A 20925-nucleotide genomic window follows, 5' to 3' on the forward strand; every position below is an offset into this window, starting at 1 on the left:
TTTTATAAATAAAGCAGATGTGGTAGACTTACGACCTGCTAGAGAAAAAATGCTTTTAGGACTCAATTTCATCATACATAATAATAGATCAGTTACTATTACAAAAGATTACCTACTAATCTCTACAAACTCACAAATGTCACCTATAATAGATGAACTCATATCAGAGTTACGAACAAAGCGTGGTGATGCCCCCACCAATGATAAACAATGTCCTTGTGATACACCCGGTAGTTGTAAAATAAAAGAATAAAAAAATCATGGCAATATAAACACTATAGAAACATACGACACATCCCATGATTCTTACTATGAAAGTATTTTAGAAAGCATAAAAACTGAAACAGAGCTACAATATGAGTTATCTATAGCAGAATCTGATTACAAATCTGTCAAAATTAACATAATTATGACCTTTGATAATATACAACAAATTATAGATGGATTGAATAAAACTAGCATAATAGGAGAGGACCCTACAAAATATTGGGAAAAAGATCCAGTTATATGTAAATTGGAAATCATAAACCCAGATCTGATAATTAGAACCAAAGATATTCAGTATGGGAATTTCGAACAAGAGGAACGTAAAAGCCACATAAAAACCCTCTTAGATCTAAAAGTTATAGCACCTAGTACTAGTCCTCATAGAAGCCCTGCTTTTATTGTTAATAAACATTCAGAACAAAAAAGAGGAAAGACTAGAATGGTCTATAATTACAGAAGGCTTAACGATAACACCCACATAGATGGATACACTATCCCCTCTAAAGATGTGTTGATAAATAGGATACAAAAAACTAAATGGTTTTCAAAATTCGATTTAAAATTGGGATTTCATCAAGTAAGAATGCATCCTGATTCAATAAAGTGGACTGCTTTTTCTTGTTCAGAAGGGTTATTCGAATGGAAAGTAATGCCTTTTGGACTAAAAAACGCGCCACAAATTTTTCAAAGGAAAATGGATAATATTTTTGGAAATTATAAAGAATTCACTTGTACGTATATAGATGACGTACTTGTCTTTTCAAAAACTAAAGAAGAACATTATTTGCATCTTAAACAAGTTCTTCATTTATTTGAAAAATTTGGGTTGATTATTTCAAAATCAAAAATGGAAATTTGTAAAACCCATATTTCCTTTTTAGGAGCAGAAATAGGAAATGGAAAAATAAGGCTACAACCTCATATCTCCCAAAAAATCCTTGGTTTCCCAGATAAAATGGAAGATATAAAGACCTTGAGAGCCTTTCTAGGTCTGCTTAATTATGTAAGAAATTTTATCAAAGACCTGGGAAAATATACAACCCCTCTTTATAACAAAAAATCTTTGACTGGACAAAGAAAATTCAATACTGAAGATATAAAGTTAGTTCAGAAGATTAAAGAAATGGTTAATAGCTTGCCATATCTATCTTTACCATTAGATTATGACTATCTAGTTATAGAATGTGATGGTTGTGAACAAGGATGGGGAGCCATCCTAAAGAAAAAGAAAAAGAAATATGAAAAGACTCATGATGAAGAAATTTGCAGATATGCCTCGGGAAAATACCATACAAAACCTCATGTATACTCAACATCTACAGACTATGAAGTAAAAATGCTGTAATAAATGCTTTAGAAGGATTCAAACTCTTCTTAATCAATAAAAGCGAAATTACCATAAGAATAGATTGTGAAGCAATAGTAGCTTATGGTAGTTAACAAATAAATACTGATAAAACCCCCCACAAAAGATGGCTTTTATTCCAAGAATATGTTTATCATAATGGAATAAAAATAAATTTTGAACACATAAAAGGAGTAAAAAATGTTGCTGCTGATATTCTCTCTCGTTTTGCAAGGATACAACAAAATGAAGCCTTGTAAGGTTTCCTACCAAAACATAAAGCAGAAGATGAAGTTCGGTATTCAAGAATTGCCGGTACTTACAAATGAGTTTCACTACCCTGGTAGAGAAGCTGTTAATGACAAATTCAATTGTCTCATTGACAATATTTGGAATATTCCAAAAAATACAAATAATAATGAGCAGTTTGTTTGTTCAGTAAAAAAGGGCATCATCTGTGCTCTATACAATTTATGCATTGCAGATAACCATGGAGTTCCTCTTCTTACAAAAGCCTCTCCTTCTGGAAAAGGTTATACAGCTTTTGTCCTGTTATCAGGACCGCATAAAGGTGTTTATACCAATTTTAAAGACCTTTGCCTTGCAAAGGAGGGTATTCAAAGCCCAATCTATAAAGGTTTCTATTCAAGGGAAGAAGCAGAAAAAGCCCTTGAATTAAATACCACAGACATTAATAAAATTAAAAGGTCTCTTGAACCAGAAAACCCGACTATAGTTATAAACGCTGACCAAACCAAGACCAGCCAAAAGACCTATAAAGACACAGTCAGCCCAAATGTCCCAGGCTCAATAAATGACCTAAACTTAGACAATTTTAAGAAAATACAAAGTTTATTGTTTAAGGTACACAATAACCAAACCCAAATTCCGGGACTCTACATAGGTGTACATGCTTATTTTAACCAAAAATTTGTATGCATCAATAAAACCCCATACTGCCAAGACAAAACCAATTGTCCTTGCAAGATAAAATTCCTCTTTAGAAAAGCCAGACTAGACATTGACCAGTTTAAGTCCTTCGGATATGAGGACTTAGCAATTTCCGCAAAAAGTCTATTGGACTATGGATGTTTGGAATCAATCCTGATTCCTCCATCTGATAGATTCGAGGGATTTAATTCCTCAATCAATGAAACCATAAACTTAATCCAAGCAGAAATGATGGACTACATTGCCATCAAGATAACAACCTGCCCGAGCAATTTCACTGCTCAGAATTATCCTTGCCATGTTATGAAACTCTTAGTAGAGGATCATAGAGATTATCCCTGCCTATTCGATGATGAATACGAAAGCTGGGATGTACAAGGTAATACACAATACCAATATAGCCTTATGAGGGCACAAATTCAGGGCTATCAATGGTTCTTCTCAGAAGAGGAAAAACGTGAGTTTGATCTGATAAAAGAAACTCATGACACAAAGCTTTTCTTGCCCTTATACAATGGAAAATTTTTCATTCCCTTCTCGGTGGATCATAACAACAAACTGGTTCAGTTCTTCCAGAAAGAGAAAAAAGACAAGGAGATTTATGAAGCCAGCGGATGTCATGGACAACAAACTCCTCCTTTCCCTTCTACTGAAATGCCAATGGAAGATTCATCTGACATTTTCTGTTCTGGGAATATCCAAGATGAAGAAGATGTTACGATCACAAAGTCAACTAAGAGTTAAAGACAAATGTATTCTGCCTAAACACAGTTAATATCCAAGGCAGGAATCTTTACTATTTCATAGATTAGACATTGAGCTTATCTATAATAAATGTATTTGTAAAGGACAGCCCTGTGACAAAGTAAATGAACAGTAATTTTACTGTTCTTGACTGAAGGGGTTTTGTCTTGTTATGTAAACTTTCTCTATATAAAGGGTGTTGAGGTTCAGTTGAAGACACACGCTGACCAATATCATACCCAATAGTGAGAGAGAGAGAAACTGAAGAAAGAAAAACTTGTAATAGTTGTCTGTGCAATAATATCAAGTTCTTTTGTGCATCTTTCCCCTTCTTCCCTAAAAATTTTCTCCAATAAACTGTAAGTATGAATCTTACTATGTCTGGCTAATTCTTTTGAAGGCACCCTCAAGGGGCCTTAGTTATCTCTATTTGGAAAATGCGAATATGATTTATCTCTCTCTCTCTCTCTCATTTTTTCTTTTGTGAACATCCTCTAATTTTTCCAACCTTTATTTATACTAATTCATAATAACTTAATCATCTAATTATTTGACTAGATCTTATCTTTTTATCTAAGATTAAATAAATATAATATCTTATCTCTTTTTTTTTTTGGAATATCTTTATTTTACCATACTTATCTCAGATATACATATAAGATAAAACTAACATATTTAAAATAGAGGATATAACAAATAGCTTATCTTTTGTTGTTTTATTTAAACTATATATTTTCTATTGTTGTCAAATATAAATATTTTATTTTTGGGATGCTAAGAAAAGTATCGATTCTCGAACAACGGTTGCGTCGGTACACATGAATAGACATTAGAGGACATTTTCCCATTGACTATAGGGTCATACCCCCTAACTCTCGATATGACCATCTCTCTAACTCTAACATGCTTTCACTATCACATTCATCCATTCCTTTCCTTTTCCTCATAATGCATGTTGATCCACATGAAGCTTCTGACCTTTAAGCCTTCTCTGTTGTGCACACATACAAAGTAACAAGAGAGGAAGGAAATTAACTCTCTTCCCTCTCTTGGGCCACCATTATTAATATGGCCCCTTAAGTGGAATATTCCACTTCACACAAAATCACATCGTGTTACACATCACATCATTTAACATCAAACATCATCAACCAAATAATAACTTTGCAAAGGGTTGGATTGGATACCCTTGGACCCAATCTCAAATCATGGCAATTCATAACAATATATTATCAATAAGCTTACAATCATAAACATGCATCATTCTTTGTCAAGTGGTCACATTCACTTGGTCTTATAACTCATAACATATAAATTTCCATGAATCCCAAATCATAATTCATCAATCAAAAGTAGACAAACATTTATGCAAATCACCATTTATTTATTTCATACATAGTCTACAAATTAAAGTCATTACTCTATCTCATTTAGATTTGTACACCATAGCTAAACTTGATAGTTAAATTCCCATTGATGTACAAATTCATTTTGGGAAAATCATATATGTATATGTAGGTTGTCAAACATGAGGGACTCATTTTTAAATTAAAAAATTCCCAAATCCACTCCCATTAAACCCAAGCCCGAACGACCCTTGCACATTTTTCTTAAAATTCACAAAACTTGTTTTCTAATTTCCAAGAGTTGTAGAAGTCTGAAATTCGCAAGCTTTATGTTGAACTCAAGGTTTTCAAATATGGTGGATTCATTCCAATGGTCAAAATTAACAAAAACTGAGCCTTTATATGCAGTTCGTGCAAAACAAAGTTGTATTTACTAAAATAGGACAAAACTTGAAGTTGTGGTTCCATAAGCTATAACTCAAATGGGGTATATTTTATGTCCAACCCTAGGTTTTAAGACCTAGTGAGTTCATTTTTGAGGTCCAAAAATACAAATTCCAGCCCCCACATTAAATATTTCGAAAACAAAGTGTTACTCACACATAATATGACCTAAACTTAAAATTTCAATTCCAAATGGTATACAGCCCCAAATGAGACAAATTATATATGTGTCCCTAGGTACCCATAATTCACAAATAATGCACGAGTCTATTGCAGTGCCATTTCACAGAGTTACGAGTTTCATCAAAATATAAGGAAATGCACAAAACAATGTGATGTAGCTCCATATAGAGCTTGTAGGCCTTGGATCTTCTTCATCAATGGAGTCTTTTGCTTCTTGAAGATCAATGATAGTGGAATGGAGAAGGAGAAAAGGTGATTGGAGATGCCACTTCAAGAAGAAGATGAGTCAAGAACAAGCTCACCACCATAGGAAGCCATGGATAAGAGCTTGAAGGTAGGAAAAGATGAGCAGAGGGAAAGGGAGAGAAGGGGCACGAAATTTATGCCTCAAATGAGGTCTAAACTTTGAATTTTAATTTCTCAAAATGATCAAAGTTGAAAAAATGCACACACAAGGCCTCTATTTATATCCTAAGTGTCACACAAAATTGGAGGGAAATTTGAATTTCTATTCAAATTTCACTTGAATTTGAATTTGTGGAGCCAAAATTTCACTAATTATGATTAGTGAATTTTAGCTATGGTTTAGCCCACTAATCCAAGATCAAGTCCAAGATTCTCTACTAAGTGTGCTTAGGTGTCATAAGCATGTAAAGCATGAAGGACATGCACAAAATGTGACTATATGATGTGGCAATGGGGTGTAGCAAGCAAATGCTCACCTCCCCCTTAGGATGGTCCAAAATTTAATTGGATTGAGATTCTACCAATTCAATTAAATTTCTCTCCCAACACACACACATCAAATAGTGCACTTAATGCATATGAAATTACAAAACTACCTCTAATACAAAAATTAGTCTAGGTGCCCTAAAATACAAAGGCTAAAAAATCCTACATTACTAGGGTATCCTCCCTACACTATGGAGCCCTAAATCCAAGGCCCAAAAATAATGAAACCCTAATCTAATATGTACAAAGATAAGTGGACTCATACTTAGTCCATTGGCCCAAAATCTACCCTAAGGCTCATGAGAACTGTAGGGCCTTCTCCTGCATTTCTGGCCCAATCTTCTTGGAGTCTTCTAGCCATGGCTTTGGTGATGGGTCCCCTCCTTGGGAGGATTGCATCATCCCCTCCCTCTTGAAGAGGATTTGTCCTCAAATTTGTAGACCCCTCATCATCTGAATCAGCTACACTTGCAAAAGGAACCAAATTAGTAATGTTAAAGGTGTTGCTAACTCCATACTCCTCTAGGAGGTCTAGCCTATAAGCATTGTTGTTGATCCTCTCCAAGACCTGAAAAGGTCCATCACCTCAGGGGCTAAGTTTGGACTTTCTCTCAGTAGGAAATCTATCCTTCCTAAGATGGAGCCAAACCCAACCCCCTTTATTAAGCACCAACTCCTTCCTTTCTCTATTGCCTTTAGCTGCAGACACCTTTATTTGGTTCTCTATTTGGTTCCTAACCCTCTCATGTAATTTCTTCACTAACTCTGACCTAGATACCCCTTCTTTATGTATAAAAGAGGTGTCAAGTGGAAGGGGAATTAGGTCCAAAGGTGTGAAAGGATTGAACCCATAGACAACCTCAAAAGGTGACTACTTGGTAGTTCTATGAACCTCTCTATTATAGGAAAACTCCACATGAGGAAGGTATTCATCCCAAGACTTGTGATTGCCTTTTAGGAGAGCCCTTAATAATATGGATAGAGATCTATTCACTACCTCTGTCTGGCCATTAGTCTGTGGGTGACAAATGGTGGAGAAAAAGAGCTTAGTTCCTAGCTTAGCCCATAAAGTTTTCCAAAAATGGCTAAGGAACTTAGCATCTCAATCAGACAAAATAGTCTTAGGCAAACCATAAAGCCTCACAACTTCTCTAAAAAAAAGTCTTGAGATATGACTAGCATCATCTACCTTGTGGCATGGTATGAAATGTGTCATCTTGCTAAACCTATCCACCACCACAAAGATAGAGTCTACACCCCTCTGGGTCCTAGGAAGCCCAAGGACAAAGTCTATACTTATATCTACCCAGGGTGCAGATGGAATGGGTAAGGGTGTGTATAGCCCATAAGGCATCACCCTAGACTTGGCTTGTAAACAAGCCACACACCTAGCGCAATACCTATGGACATCTTTTTTCATATGGGGCCAAAAGAATTTTTCCTTGAGGAAGACAAGAGTCTTATCAATTCCAAAATGCTCCATTAGCCCACCCTCATGGCTCTCTTTGACCAACAACTTTCTAATGGATCCTTGGGGTATACAAATCCTTCTCTCCTTGAGCAAATACCCCTTAGCAATGTAGAATCCATCTTGGGCCTTGTGCCCACAGTTAGCATAAATGGGAGAGAAGTACTCATCAGAAACATACAATTCCCTTATGTTATCAAATCCTAAAATTTGAGCTCCAAGGGAAGAAAGCAATGTGTGTCTCCTAGAAAGAGCATCTACAACTACATTAGTTTTTCCCTTTTTGTATTTGATAACATATGGAAATTGCTCTAGGAACTCTACCCATTTTGCATGCCTCTTGTTTAACTTGCATTTCCCTCTAATGTACTTAAGTGATTCATGATCACTATGAATAACAAACTCCTTGGAAACAAGGTAATGTTCCCAAGTTTGGAGGGCTCTAACTAAGGCATAAAGCTCCTAATCATATGTAGGGTACTTGAAAGCATCATCATGAAGTTTCTCACTAAAGTAAGCAATAGGGTGCCCACCTTGCAACAACACAACTCCCACACCTACACCAGAGGCATCGCACTCTAGCTCAAAAGTTTTAGAAAAGTCAGGGAGAGCTAGAACGAGTGCCTTAGTGAGCTTTTCTTTGAGCAAAGAAAATGCTTGCTCTTGTCTCTCTCCCATGTGAATGCCACATTCTTCTTCGCCAACTCATTGAGTGGCAAAGCAAGTGTAGAGAAATTAGGAACAAACCTTCTATAGAAACTTGTCAACCCCTAGAAGCTCCTAATATCTCCTACACTTTTTGGGGTGGGCCATTCTTCGATGGCCTTGATTTTCTCAGGGTCCACATGGACCCCATTTTTGCTAACCACAAAACCTAAGAAGACTACACTATCGACACAAAAGGTGCATTTATCTATATTAGCAAAGAGAGTGTGTTTCCTAAGAACTAAAAGAACTTGCCTTAGATGTCCGAAGTGATCATCTAGGTCCTTACTATAGACTAAGATATCATCAAAATAAACAACTACAAACCTACCTATGAACTCCTTTAGGACATGATTCATTAGCCTCATGAAGGTGCTTGGTGCATTAGTGAGCCCAAAAGCCATCACTAGCCACTCATACAACCCAAACTTGGTCTTGAAAGCGATTTTCCACCCATCACCTTCTCTCATCCTTATTTGGTGGTAACCACTTTTAAGATCAATTTTGGAAAATATGTTTGCACCATGCAACTCATCAAGCATAGGAATTGGGTGCCTATACTTCACTGTTATGTTGTTGATGGCCCTCCAATCTGTACACATTCTCCAGTTACCATCCTTCTTGGGCACCAACAACACAGGCATAACATAAGGACTTAGGCTCTCTTGGACCCAGCCCTTCTCTAACAATTCCTTAACTTAGGATTCAATCTCCTTGGTCTCTTGAGGATTAGTCTTATAAGCTGGCCTATTAGGAAGGCTTGTTCCTAGGACTAAGTCTATTTGGTGTTCTATTCCCCTAAGAGGAGGTAACCCAAGGGCTATCTCTTTGGGAAATAAATCACCAAATTTCTATAAGAGTTCTTGGACCTTTAGGGGAATGGTCTCAAGTGGGGGAATTGTGGCAGTGCTAAGGGAAGTCTCCCTTGAGAGGAGAAGGTAGAAAGATTGCTTGAGAAGAAGAGCTCTCTTAATATCTCCTTTTGTTGCAAAATGACTCTCATTCTTTACAACTTTCTTAGAGGAACACCTTTCCTTTTTTTCCTTCTCCTTGACCTTTAGAGCTAAGGCCTTACTATCCTTTTTTTTTTCTTTTGTTTTTCTAACTTTTCCTCATCCCTCTTGTCCTTCATTGTAAGTTGATCCTTAGCTACCTATGAAGGTGTTTAAGGATGCAACACAAATTTAGTGTCAAGATGGGTGAGGGTAATCTCATTAGGCCATTGTAAATGATCTTCCTATCAAATTGTCATGGCCTTCCTAAAAGAATATGCCATACCTCCATGGGAACTATATCACAATTAACTTCATCCTTATATGTCCCAATAAAGAAAGGTACCTTCACTTATTGGGTAACTATCATTTCCCCTTGCTCATTGAGCCATTGAAGTTTATAAGGTTTTGGGTGGGGAATGATAGTGAGGTTTAACTTGGAAACTAATCTTGTGCTACAACAATTCCACAAGATCCACTATCCACAATGAGAGAACAAGTTTTATCTAAAATTTTGCATCTTGTATGAAAGATGTTCTCTCTTTGGAATTGAGATAGATCACAAGATTGACCTCCAAGGAGCCTTCTAACCATTAGGAGGTCACCTTCTTCATGGGGGTAGACTTCCTCACTAGACTCTTCTCCCCTTACTTCATCTTCACTTCTACTAGAGGAAGGGGAAGAAGTAGTCTCCTCTTGACTACTATAAATGTCTTGACCCCTCATAATCATGGTTTTCTTTGTGGGGTATTGAGAGACAATGTGACCTCTCCCAAGACATTTGAAGCATTTAATTGCTAGTCCTTGCTTGGGAACTAGTCTTAGAGGTGGGTTTTTCTATGGTCTTACCCTTATCTTTTGGGTTTTGAAGGTGCAACCCACAAAATTCCTTGGATAAGAGTGAAAGCCATAAGATTTTGAAGAAGACTTTCTTTTAAGTTGTTGCTCCACTCTTATACAAAGTTGGACTAGCTCATCTAGGTCCTTATATGGAAGAGGTTCAACCTTGTCCCTTACTTCCATATTAAGTGATGGAAGCTTGCTTGTGGGGCTTCTATGGAGGCTGGATCTTTGAGCTTCAATGAGGTCCTTTAATGGTGATTTTCCACCATGGAGATGCAGCGGAAGACAAAGGAGAAGAGGTGAGAGGAGGCACCATCCACTAGGGAATAAGCCATGGAAGAAGGAGCTTCACCACCAAGATGAGCCTTGGATAAGAAGCTTGGAGAGGATGCTTCAATGAAGGAAAAGAAAGAGGTAGAGAAAGAGAGAGAGGGGAGCACGAAATTGAAGGAATAAAAGAGGTAGAGAAGTGGAACTTTGAAGTATGTCTCACAAGACTCTCATTCATCAAAGTTACAACAAGTGTTACACATGCTTCTATTTATTGACTAGGTAGCTTACTTGAGAAGCTTTCTTAAGAAAACTTCCTTGAGAAGCTTCTTTGAGAAAACTTCCTTGAGAAGCTAGAGCTTAGGTACACACACCCATCTAAAAACTAAGCTCACCTCCTTGACAAAATACATGAAAATACAAAAAAAAGTCCCTACTACAAATACTACTCAAAATGCCCTGAAATATAAGGCTAAAACCCTATACTACTAGAATGGTCAAAATACACGACCCAAAAGAAGGAAAAATATTCTAATATTTACAAAGAAGAGTGGATCCAACCTTGACCCATGGGCTAAAAAATCTACCCTAAGGTTCATGAGAACCCTAGGGCCTTCTTTAGTAGCTCTAGCCCAAGCCTCTTGGAGTCTTCTATTCAATACCCTTGGGGGGTAGGATTGCATCATCCCCTCCACCTTGGAAAGGATTTGACCTCAAATCCTGAGGTTCTTCATACTCTGGGCTCCTTCCCTTGACACCTGTAAAAAGAATAAAAACATATGTATTAGTGGTGTTGGGTATGTTAGAGTAGGGTAAGGTCTGAAAACTCCTTTCATGGACATCTTCCCATGAGGGAACATGGTTCCTCACCAACTCAATGAGTGGTGCTACAAGTATAGAAAAATATGGGGCAAACCTTTTGTAAAAGTTTGTTAAGTCATGGCAGCCCCAGATTTCCCTTATACTTGGTGGAGTGGGCCAATCAGGAATGATCTTTATTCTCTTAGGGTCCTTGGGAACCCCTTGATCACTATTTAAAAAATTAAGGAAAGTAATGCAATAAAGCGTACCTTTTTCTGTATTTTTATGTTGATTATTCCTACAAAAAAATATGACAAAACCTAAGGTGTCCCATATGAGCACCTAAGTTTGTATTGAAACCAAAAATAAGAACAAACCTACCTAATGAGTCCCTATGTACATGAATCATGAAGACGTTGGGTGCATGATTGATTTTACAAAAGAGGGTTGCAACACTCAACAAATTCATCATATCACTTATTGTAGGGATTTGGTGCCTAATAATACTTATTTTGGGCACCAACAAAGCACAAGGATTTAAGCTCTTACGAACCAAACCTTCATCTAACAACTCCTTTACTTGAGGAATAACCTCAAGCCCAAGAGGTGTGACAGTGCTAACAAGTGTTTTTTTACAAAAGAGAAAATGTGGAGGTTGTCTAAGAGGGAAAGTTTCTTTAATGTTTGTCTTTATTGTAAAATGAGTTTCCTTCTTAGCTAAACTCTTGGAGGAGACACTTACCTCCTTACACTTCTCTTTAATCACTAATGGTTGTCCTTCTTCTTGGGGGTAGATTTCTTCACTAGATTCTTCCCCTTTTGCTTTTTCACTTTCACTAGAGGAAGGTGAAGTAGCCTCATCTTGGCTACTAGAAATGTCTTGGCCCCTCATATTCATGGTTTTTGTGGTGGGGCATTGAGAAGTAATGTGTCCTCTTCCAAGGCATTTAAAGCACTTTATAAAGCTAGTTTTCTCTTGCATACTAGCCTTAGGGGCTTGCTTTTCTATTGTCTTCCCCTTATCATCTTTGGGCTTAGAAGGTGTCACCCCTAAGATGCCTTGACCTTAGTCTTTCTTTGGATAAGAGTGAGAGCCATAAGATTTTGAAGTAGACTTGTTTTTAAGTTGTTGCTCTACCCTTATTTCCCAATCTAAGTTAGCCTCTACATTGTCCTTCCCAGGGAAGTATGAGAGGTTAATGTTAGCCTCTTGAGGCTTTCTTTCCTTTTCTCTTCTTTGGGAGTGAGGTCTAAGATGTGACCTATGCCTTCCTTCGTAATAGTCACGAAGTTCTTCACTTAGGCTCTTGCAAGAGTTATGACTACTATAGGAGACATATTTTTCTCTTTTTATTTCTTTCATTATTTTTCTTCTTTCTTCCTCTCTTATTTTCTTTCTTTCATCTTGACTTATTTCTTCCACTCTTTTTTTTCCTTTTTCTTTTCTCTCTTGTTTTTCTTTCCATAACTTGAGGGAACTCAACTCATCTAAGATTCTAGATAAAGGGTCTTTATGACTAGTACCCTCGCCATTAACACTAGATGAATGATGACTCACGTTGTTTCTTAGTTGTGGTTCTTTCTTGTTGGAGGTTTGAAAACAAAAGGTAAAAGAAACTATGGTTGAAACTAGCCAAAATAAACACTAAAAGAGGTGTGAAAGATAAGGTAAAAAACTAATTGGTAAAAGGAAAGATATCTAGGCGGTTTGCCAATGGAAGGTAAAGGAAATAAGCTATAAAAGTAAGCAAGAAATGTAAACTAGGCGAATCCTAAGAGTGTTTGGATGATCACATTCAAGGTTCCCAACAAAACACTCACTATCCTAAGGAAAAATTGCCAAAAATTATTACACAAATGGAAGTTTGGTAACCTATTGGAGGCTCCCAACACACTTCCAATGAAAGGCCTTTTTGTTACAAAACTTGAAAGCAATGAAGGTAAGTAAATTGCAAATTACAAAATTACAAAACGGTCCTCAATTTTGGTGGTTGTTCTCTCTTTGGTGATTCACTCAATTTGGAGTGCTTCTCAGTCCAATAGCTCTTAAGGTGGTTGGCCCCTTTCTTCTTGACTCAAATTCTTCAAGGGATGACACCAATCCTGCTTCCACTTCCCTATATGGCAACCCACAAACAAGGAAACAAAGAGATAAGCAATAACCAAAGACAAAAAAAAAAAATGAAATGAAATCTAAACCAATGGAGTTTTAACAAGACAATTTTTCAAGGATTACTCAACAATTAAAGCAATGAAAAGGACATAGAAGCAAGCTAGGACTCAAAGAGAAACTTAGAATGGCTTTAGAGTAGAGTAAAAAAACTATAAAAAAAAGACTCAACAAACCTCTAGCTTTGGCACTTGTTTTCACAATAATTTTCAATTGAAATTTCAGAACTAAGATTGGTATAACATAGGCACCAATTATAGAATAAATTTTGAGCCAAAAGAACAAGCACACTTCCCTTTCACTTTTTTTTTTCCTGGATACTGATTTTTCTGCCAACTTGTGTGATTTTTAGTATTTTTTCTTTTTATCTAAATCACTTGGTTCTTTTTGTATAACTTTTTCCCGATGTATAGAAAATTCTTTAAAACTTTCAGCTCAAAATTCGAAGTAACCAATTCTCAGTAATTTTTACAAGTTTGTATGTCCAAGCTGCCAGCACTAGCGATTATTTTAAGCATGGTATATTGATTGCCTTGGGCTTACTTTCAACCTTCCTATGTATGTTGAACTCACTAGGATTGTTTACCATAGTTTTAGAAGTTCAATATTCACTTAGGATCAACATTTCAGCCAGCAATTCAATCACCAAAACTCAAATTCACAATAGACACAATCATAAGGAAACCTAAAAGTTCAAGAAAAGGTTCACAATCAAAGACTCTCTAAGAATTTTGCATGAACATGTTAAGGACTAATTAACATGAAAGATTTGACTCAAATCAAATAATAGGCTAAAAGAATTTCATACACTCATGAACAAATGAGTTAGACAAAGAAACAAGAAAATAAAATTCAGCACAACATAAGAAATCTTATGTGACAAGTTTCATGACTAGACATGACTTCTATGACAAAACTACAATAGGTGAACAAGTCACTCTAGATTTTTGAGGTTTTCTTCTACTTTAATATTTTTGTAAGAATTTTATGGTTTAGGTTTCAGCCACAAAAAATAACAAGACAAAACTCAAAGGAACCTAAACTCAACACAAAACAAGAAATTTGAACCATAGAAAATCAAATCTAGCTTCTATAGCAAGTTTAATCAGTGGAAACTCTAAAGAATCATGTTAAAAACATTTAGCACAAGACATGTGAGGAGATACATGGAGAAAAATGAAGAAACAACAATAGAAGAGAAGGTAAAGCAAAAAATTAATGGAGGTTTAAGGAGCACCTACTTGAAGCTCTTGTGCTCTGATACCACTTGATGGAAGCTTGCTTGTGGGGCTTCTATGGAGGCTGGATCTTTGATCTTCAATGAGGTCCTTTAATGGTGATTTTCCACCATGGAGATGCAGCAGAAGACAAAGGAGAAGAGGTGAGAGGAGGCGCTATCCACTAGGGAATAAGCCATGGAAGAAGGAGCTTCACCACCAAGATGAGCCTTGGATAAGAAGCTTGGAGAGGATGCTTCAATGGAGGAAAAGAAAGAGGGAGAGAAAGAGAGAGGGGGGAGCACGAAATTGAAGGAATAAAAGAGGTAGAGAAGTGGAACTTTGAAGTATGTCTCACAAGACTCTCATTCATCAAAGTTACAACAAGTGTTACACATGCTTCTATTTATAGACTAGGTAGCTTCCTTGAGAAGCTTTCTTAAGAAAACTTTCTTGAGAAGCTTCTTTGAGAAAACTTCCTTGAGAAGCTAGAGCTTTGCTACACACACCCATATAAAAACTAAGCTCACCTCCTTGAGAAGCTTCCTTGAGAAGCTAAAGCTTAGCTACACACACCCATCTAAAAACTAAGCTCACCTCCTTGACAAAATACATGAAAATACAAAAAAAAGTCCCTACTACAAAGACTACTCAAAATACCCTAAAATACAAGGCTAAAACCCTATACTACTAGAATGGTCAAAATAAACGGCCCAAAAGAAGGAAAAACCTATTCTAATATTTACAAAGAAGAGTGGATCCAACCTTGACCCATGGGCTCAAAAATCTACCCTAAGGTTCATGAGAACCCTTGGGCCTTCTTTAGTAGCTCTAGCCTAAGCCTCTTGGAGTCTTCTATCCAATACCCTTGGGGGTAGGATTGCATCATTAAGCCCACTAAGGAACCTAGTTATGCTTGTTCTTTCCTCCTCCCTAAGTCCAGCTCTTAAAAGGAGTAGTTCCATTTGTTGTCTATATTCTTCAACAGTCATACTCCCTTGTCTAAGCCTTTGGAGCTTGTCCATAAGCTCTCTTTCATAGTAGGAGGGAATATGCCTCTTCCTAAGGGAACTCCTAAGATCACTCCAATACTCTACTAGAGGATCCCCATGAATTCTTCTTTCCTTAGCAAAGGAAGTCCAACAATAGAGGGCATACCCTTAAAAGCTAAGGGTAGCCAATGGAAATTTTCTCTCTTCACTAATATGATGGAAAACAAAGAATTGTTCAACCTTCATTTCCTAATCTAGGTAGGCCTAACCATTATCTTTTCCATGGAAATATGGGAGGCTAATGTTAACCTCTTGAGGCCTTCTATCCTTTTCTCTTCTTTGAGAGTGATGTTTAGTATGTGACCTATGCCGCCCTCTATAATAGTCGCTAAGTTCTTCACTTAAACTCTTGTAAGAGTCATGACTACTATAGGAGACATATTTTTCTCTTTTCATTTCTTTCATTATTTTTCTTCTTTCTTCCTCTCTTATTTTCTCTCTTTCATCTTGACTTATTTCTTCCACTCTTTTTTTCCTTTTCCTTTTCTCTCTTGTTTTTCTTTTCACAATTTAAGGGATCTTAACTCATCTAATATCATATGCAAGGGGTCCTTAGGAGTAGAACACTCACCATTAACACTAGATGAAGAATGAAGACTCATGTTGGTTCCTAAGTTGTGGTTCTTTCTTGTTGGGGATTTGAAAAACAAAAGGTAAAAGAAACTATGGTTGAAACTAGCCAAAATAAACACTAAAAGAGGTGTGAAAGATAAGGTAAAAATTAATTGGTAAAAAGCAAGCTATCTAGGTGGTTTGACAATGGAAGGTTAAGGAAATTTAAAGCAAGCTAAACGGTTTCCTATGTGAAGGCTTGGATAGTTACAATTTGTGTTTGCTTATGCTCAATTGTCTTGGATAACACAATTTAAGAGAGCTTAAGACTTATTTTGATACACAAATCTAGCCACAACTTAGCACCACAACTCAATTTCTTCATAAGCATCATATAAGAAACTTAGAAAACAAAAAAAAGTTGAACAACAAGACTATTTCTAGGAATTGATTTAGAACATGTTATGAACTAAATAACATGCATGAATTAGACTCAAAAATAAAATGATAGGCTAAGAATTGCAAGAATACATGAACAAATGTATCTAGAATTCAATCAACAAAATCAAAATTCAACACAAACATAGAACATAATGTGACTATTATTATGACTAAACATGACTCTAAGATAACATGAATGAAGTGATTTACACTTAGATTTTTGTGTTTTCTTTTCTAATCAATATTTTGAAAGAAAATTGAGATCTAAAGGTTCAGCACAAGAAGATTATGACTGAATAAATATAGAACCTAAATCAACACAAAAATATGATTCAAGAGTAGATCTATAAAATTTGAACCATAGAAATGAAAGAACAAGTGTAGATCTAAGATTTAATCGATTTATTTTTTTGAATATACTCAAGACAGAACAAAACCACAAGACAATGGAGGAGATACATGGAGAAGATTATGAAGAACAACGAATTAAATTGAATTTACCGAACAAAAGATAGAGGAAGCAAAAGAACATCACCTAGATGAAGATGCTCTCGATACCACATGATGTAGCTCCATGTAGAGCTTGTAGGCCTTGGATATTATTCATCAATGGAGTCCTTTGGTTCTTGAAGATCAATGGCAGTGGAATGGAGAAGGAGGAAAGGTGATTGGAGACGCCACTTCAAGGAGAAGATGAGTCAAGAACAAGCTCACCACCATAGGAAGCCATGGATAAGAGCTTGAAGGTAGGAGAAGATAAGCGGAGGGAAAGGGAGAGAAGGGGCACTATTTATGCCTCAAATGAGGTCTAAACTTTGAAGTTTAATTTCTCAAATGATCAAAGTTGAAAAAATACACACACAAGAACTCTATTTATAGCCTAAGTGTCACACATAATTGGAGGGAAATTTGAATTTCTATTCAAATTTCACTTGAATTTGAATTTGTGGAGCCAAAATTTCACTAATTATGATCAGTGAATTTTAGCTATGGTTTAGCCCACTAATCTAAGATCAAGTCCAAGATTCTCCACTAAGTGTGCTTAAGTGTCATGAGGCATGTAAAGCATGAAGGACTTGCACAAAGTGTGACTATATGATGTGGCAATGGGGTGTAGCAAGCAAATGCTTACCTCCCCCTTAGGATGATCCAAAATTTAATTGTATTGGGCTTCTCTCAATTCAATCAAATTTATCTCCCAACAAACACACATCAAATAGTGCACTTAATGCATGTGAAATTACAAAACTACCCCTAATACAAAACTAGTCAAGTGCCCTAAAATACAAGGGTTGAAAAATCCTACATTATTAGGGTACCCTCCCTACACTATGGAGCCCTAAATACAAGACCCAAAAATAATGAAACCCTAAACTAATATGTACAAAAATAAGTGGTCTCATACTTAGTCCATTGACCCAAAATCTACCCTAAGGCTCATGAGAACTTTAGGACCTTCTCCTGTATTTCTGGCCGAATCTTCTTGGAGTCTCCTAGCCATGGCTTTGGTGATGGGTCCTCTCCTTGGGAGGATTTCATCATAATGGAAGCTTGGCTTCCTACAAGAAACCCCTAGGTTCCAAGAGTTAGAGTACTCCTCCCTCACCTTGGTTCCTAGTGCTTATGTGCTCAAATTTAAAAATCCCACCACCCAAGTGTAAGGTTCAGAGTGTTCTCTTACACAAAGCTAACAAAACAAAACTTAAACCCTCCTTTCTTTCTCCTTAAGTTGGCTGTGAATCATCAGGGAAAAGGGGGTCCTATGTTGGCTTTTATAAGGCCCCTAAAATTAGAGTTTAAGGTCCATTTTTCTTTCTCCTAAAGCTAGGGTTTTAATTTCTAGAGTTTAGGCATTTTAAGTGAGGTTAATGTGAATTATTTTAACTTAAGTAAATCACTTAGCTTGTTACAATTAATTTTATATGTCATATGCTGGAATCACTCAATTCTAGCTTAAAATGAATTTTCTACGCTTAAAATCCTAATAATGCTCAAGAAATTAATAATTAGCACATCATAATAGATTTTTCTTGAACTAACCTCACGATTATCCTTAATTATAGTTAAACTAATTTTATTAAGGCTCAAACTAATTTTTAGGCTAAAAAATCACATAATTACCAAAATGTCATTAATGAGAATATTCCTTTACTTAGACCCCCTTTAGCTATAGTTGACTGGATAATAATGATAGGAGGGTCAATGAGATTATAAGAGAGAATGTTCATGTACTTTTTAAAGTTAATCCCATGACATAGAAACAATGGCCATGGAGGTGAACTTGATGTTCTATACCTATGAACAAGTTAGTCCTTTGAAGAGCAATCTCTAGCATTGAGTCACACTCAAGAACATTCACTGTTGGCGTGGAGGTATTTGGTAGGAACTTCAAATTGTTTGTTGGGAAGATACGAGAAATTCTATTAAGATAGGAAAACACAAATGATAGAAGGAGAAGAAAGATATCGCACAAAATTGTAACATTTATTACGAATAACAAAATTTACAATGAAAGGGTTCAAAGTACTCTCAAGCTCTCTAAACCCATGATACAAAGCTCCTTATAAAGAAGACTATAGGTAATTGTCTAATCGAAAACAGTTACAACAGAAATGTAGAAAACAATTACAGTTACAACATAGCCTTTCCTGATGAACAACCAGATTGGGCGTTCCCTTCTATGTGACTGGATACTCCACCAAATTACCAAAGATTGGACAACCTATACAGAAGACAAGAGTATTGGACCAGATGACCAACATTGTTGTCCACCCTATCTTTATCGTCCATCGTCCAAGAATCAATAATCTCCACCTTGGTTCAATAACATTTCTCAATTATAAGTAACTCAATTCATTTCTAGCAATCTATGTTAAGTAGATCCAGACAATGCATGAACTTGCTTCTTGGAATAGGCTTCGTGAACATATCAGCTGGATTCTCCATCAAATCAACTTTCTGGACTTTGAACCTCTTCTCAGAATGGATGAAGTGGTATTTGATGTCAATGTGCTTAGTTGTCTCATGATGTAATTGATCGTTGGCTAAATATTTTGCACTCCGATTGTCGCATAAAATGATAGTCTTTTCATGTGGAAACCCAAGATTGCTAATCAGACCCTTCAACCATATTCCTTCCTTTGTTGCTTCTACCAAAGCTATGTACTCTACCTCTATAGTGCATAAAACCATTGTGGGTTGAAGTGTTGCCTTCCAACTGGAAAGAGAGTTGTGAATCATGAATGCATACCTAATCACATATCTCTTTGCATCCAAATTTGTAGCATAGTCAGAATCTGAGTAACCAACAAGAGCACAGGACATGTCTCCATGGTAGACGAGTCCAATATCAATTTTACCCTTATGGTACCTAAATATACGTTTCATAGCTTGCCAATGTTTCTTCCTAGGATTTCCCATATACCTACTCTCAACATTGACTGCTTGTGCTCGGTTCGATATGGTGCATACTATAGCATACATGAGACTGCCTATAACACTTGCATAAGGAACATGAAACATGTATTCCTTCTCTAATTCTGATTGAGTTAGATAGACGAATGAACACTATCAGAGGAGTACATACTGGTTTTTCAAATGCCATCCCAAAACGATTCAATACTTACTGAATATATTCCTTCTGGCATAGAAAAAGCTTCTTTTGGACTCGATCCCTCTTGATCTCTATGCCCATAATCTTTTTAGCAGCTACCATTTCCTTATTCTCAAATTAAAAAGCTTCTTCTGAACTTTAGCTTTTGAATTGCCAACAAATTTTGAGATGCTATGAGCATGTCGTCTACATAGAGTAGTATATAGATGTGGGAACCATCCTCCACCTTACTATGATAAACACATGAGTCACAGGGACTTTTGATGTCCCATGAGAGACAATGAAATCATTAAATCTCTTGTACCACTGCCTTAGTGATTGCTTCAACCCATAAAGAGATCTCTTTAATCTACAGACATAATTTTCCTTTCCTTTCACTTAAAAACCTTCAGGTTGTTGCATTAGAATGTCTTCCTCTAGTCTTCCATGGAGAAAGGCAGTTTTGACATCGAGTTGCTCTAACTCCAAGTCCTTAGTTGCCACTAGGGCCAGCAAAACACGTATGAAGGTGTGTTGACTACCAGATGTGCTTTATAACATACGTGCTTTATAAAAGATGACTTCTTCAGTCGATAATCCAGATTTCTTCTTGAAGATCCACTTAGAATGACATCTCTAAAAAAATGATGGAACTCACAAAGCAAGAGGAGGGGGGTGAATTGGTTTCTAAATCAAATCAGACTTTAAAAATCAGAGTTTAAAAAAAACTTCTTTTCCAAGGATCGTATCATAAACTTTCGATAAACCAATATTTAATCAATCACCCTTTACACAAAATCTTTTGTTATA

Source organism: Glycine max, chromosome 5, assembly GCF_000004515.6.
Source record: "Glycine max cultivar Williams 82 chromosome 5, Glycine_max_v4.0, whole genome shotgun sequence".
In the NCBI taxonomy this organism is placed as follows: domain Eukaryota; kingdom Viridiplantae; phylum Streptophyta; class Magnoliopsida; order Fabales; family Fabaceae; genus Glycine; species Glycine max.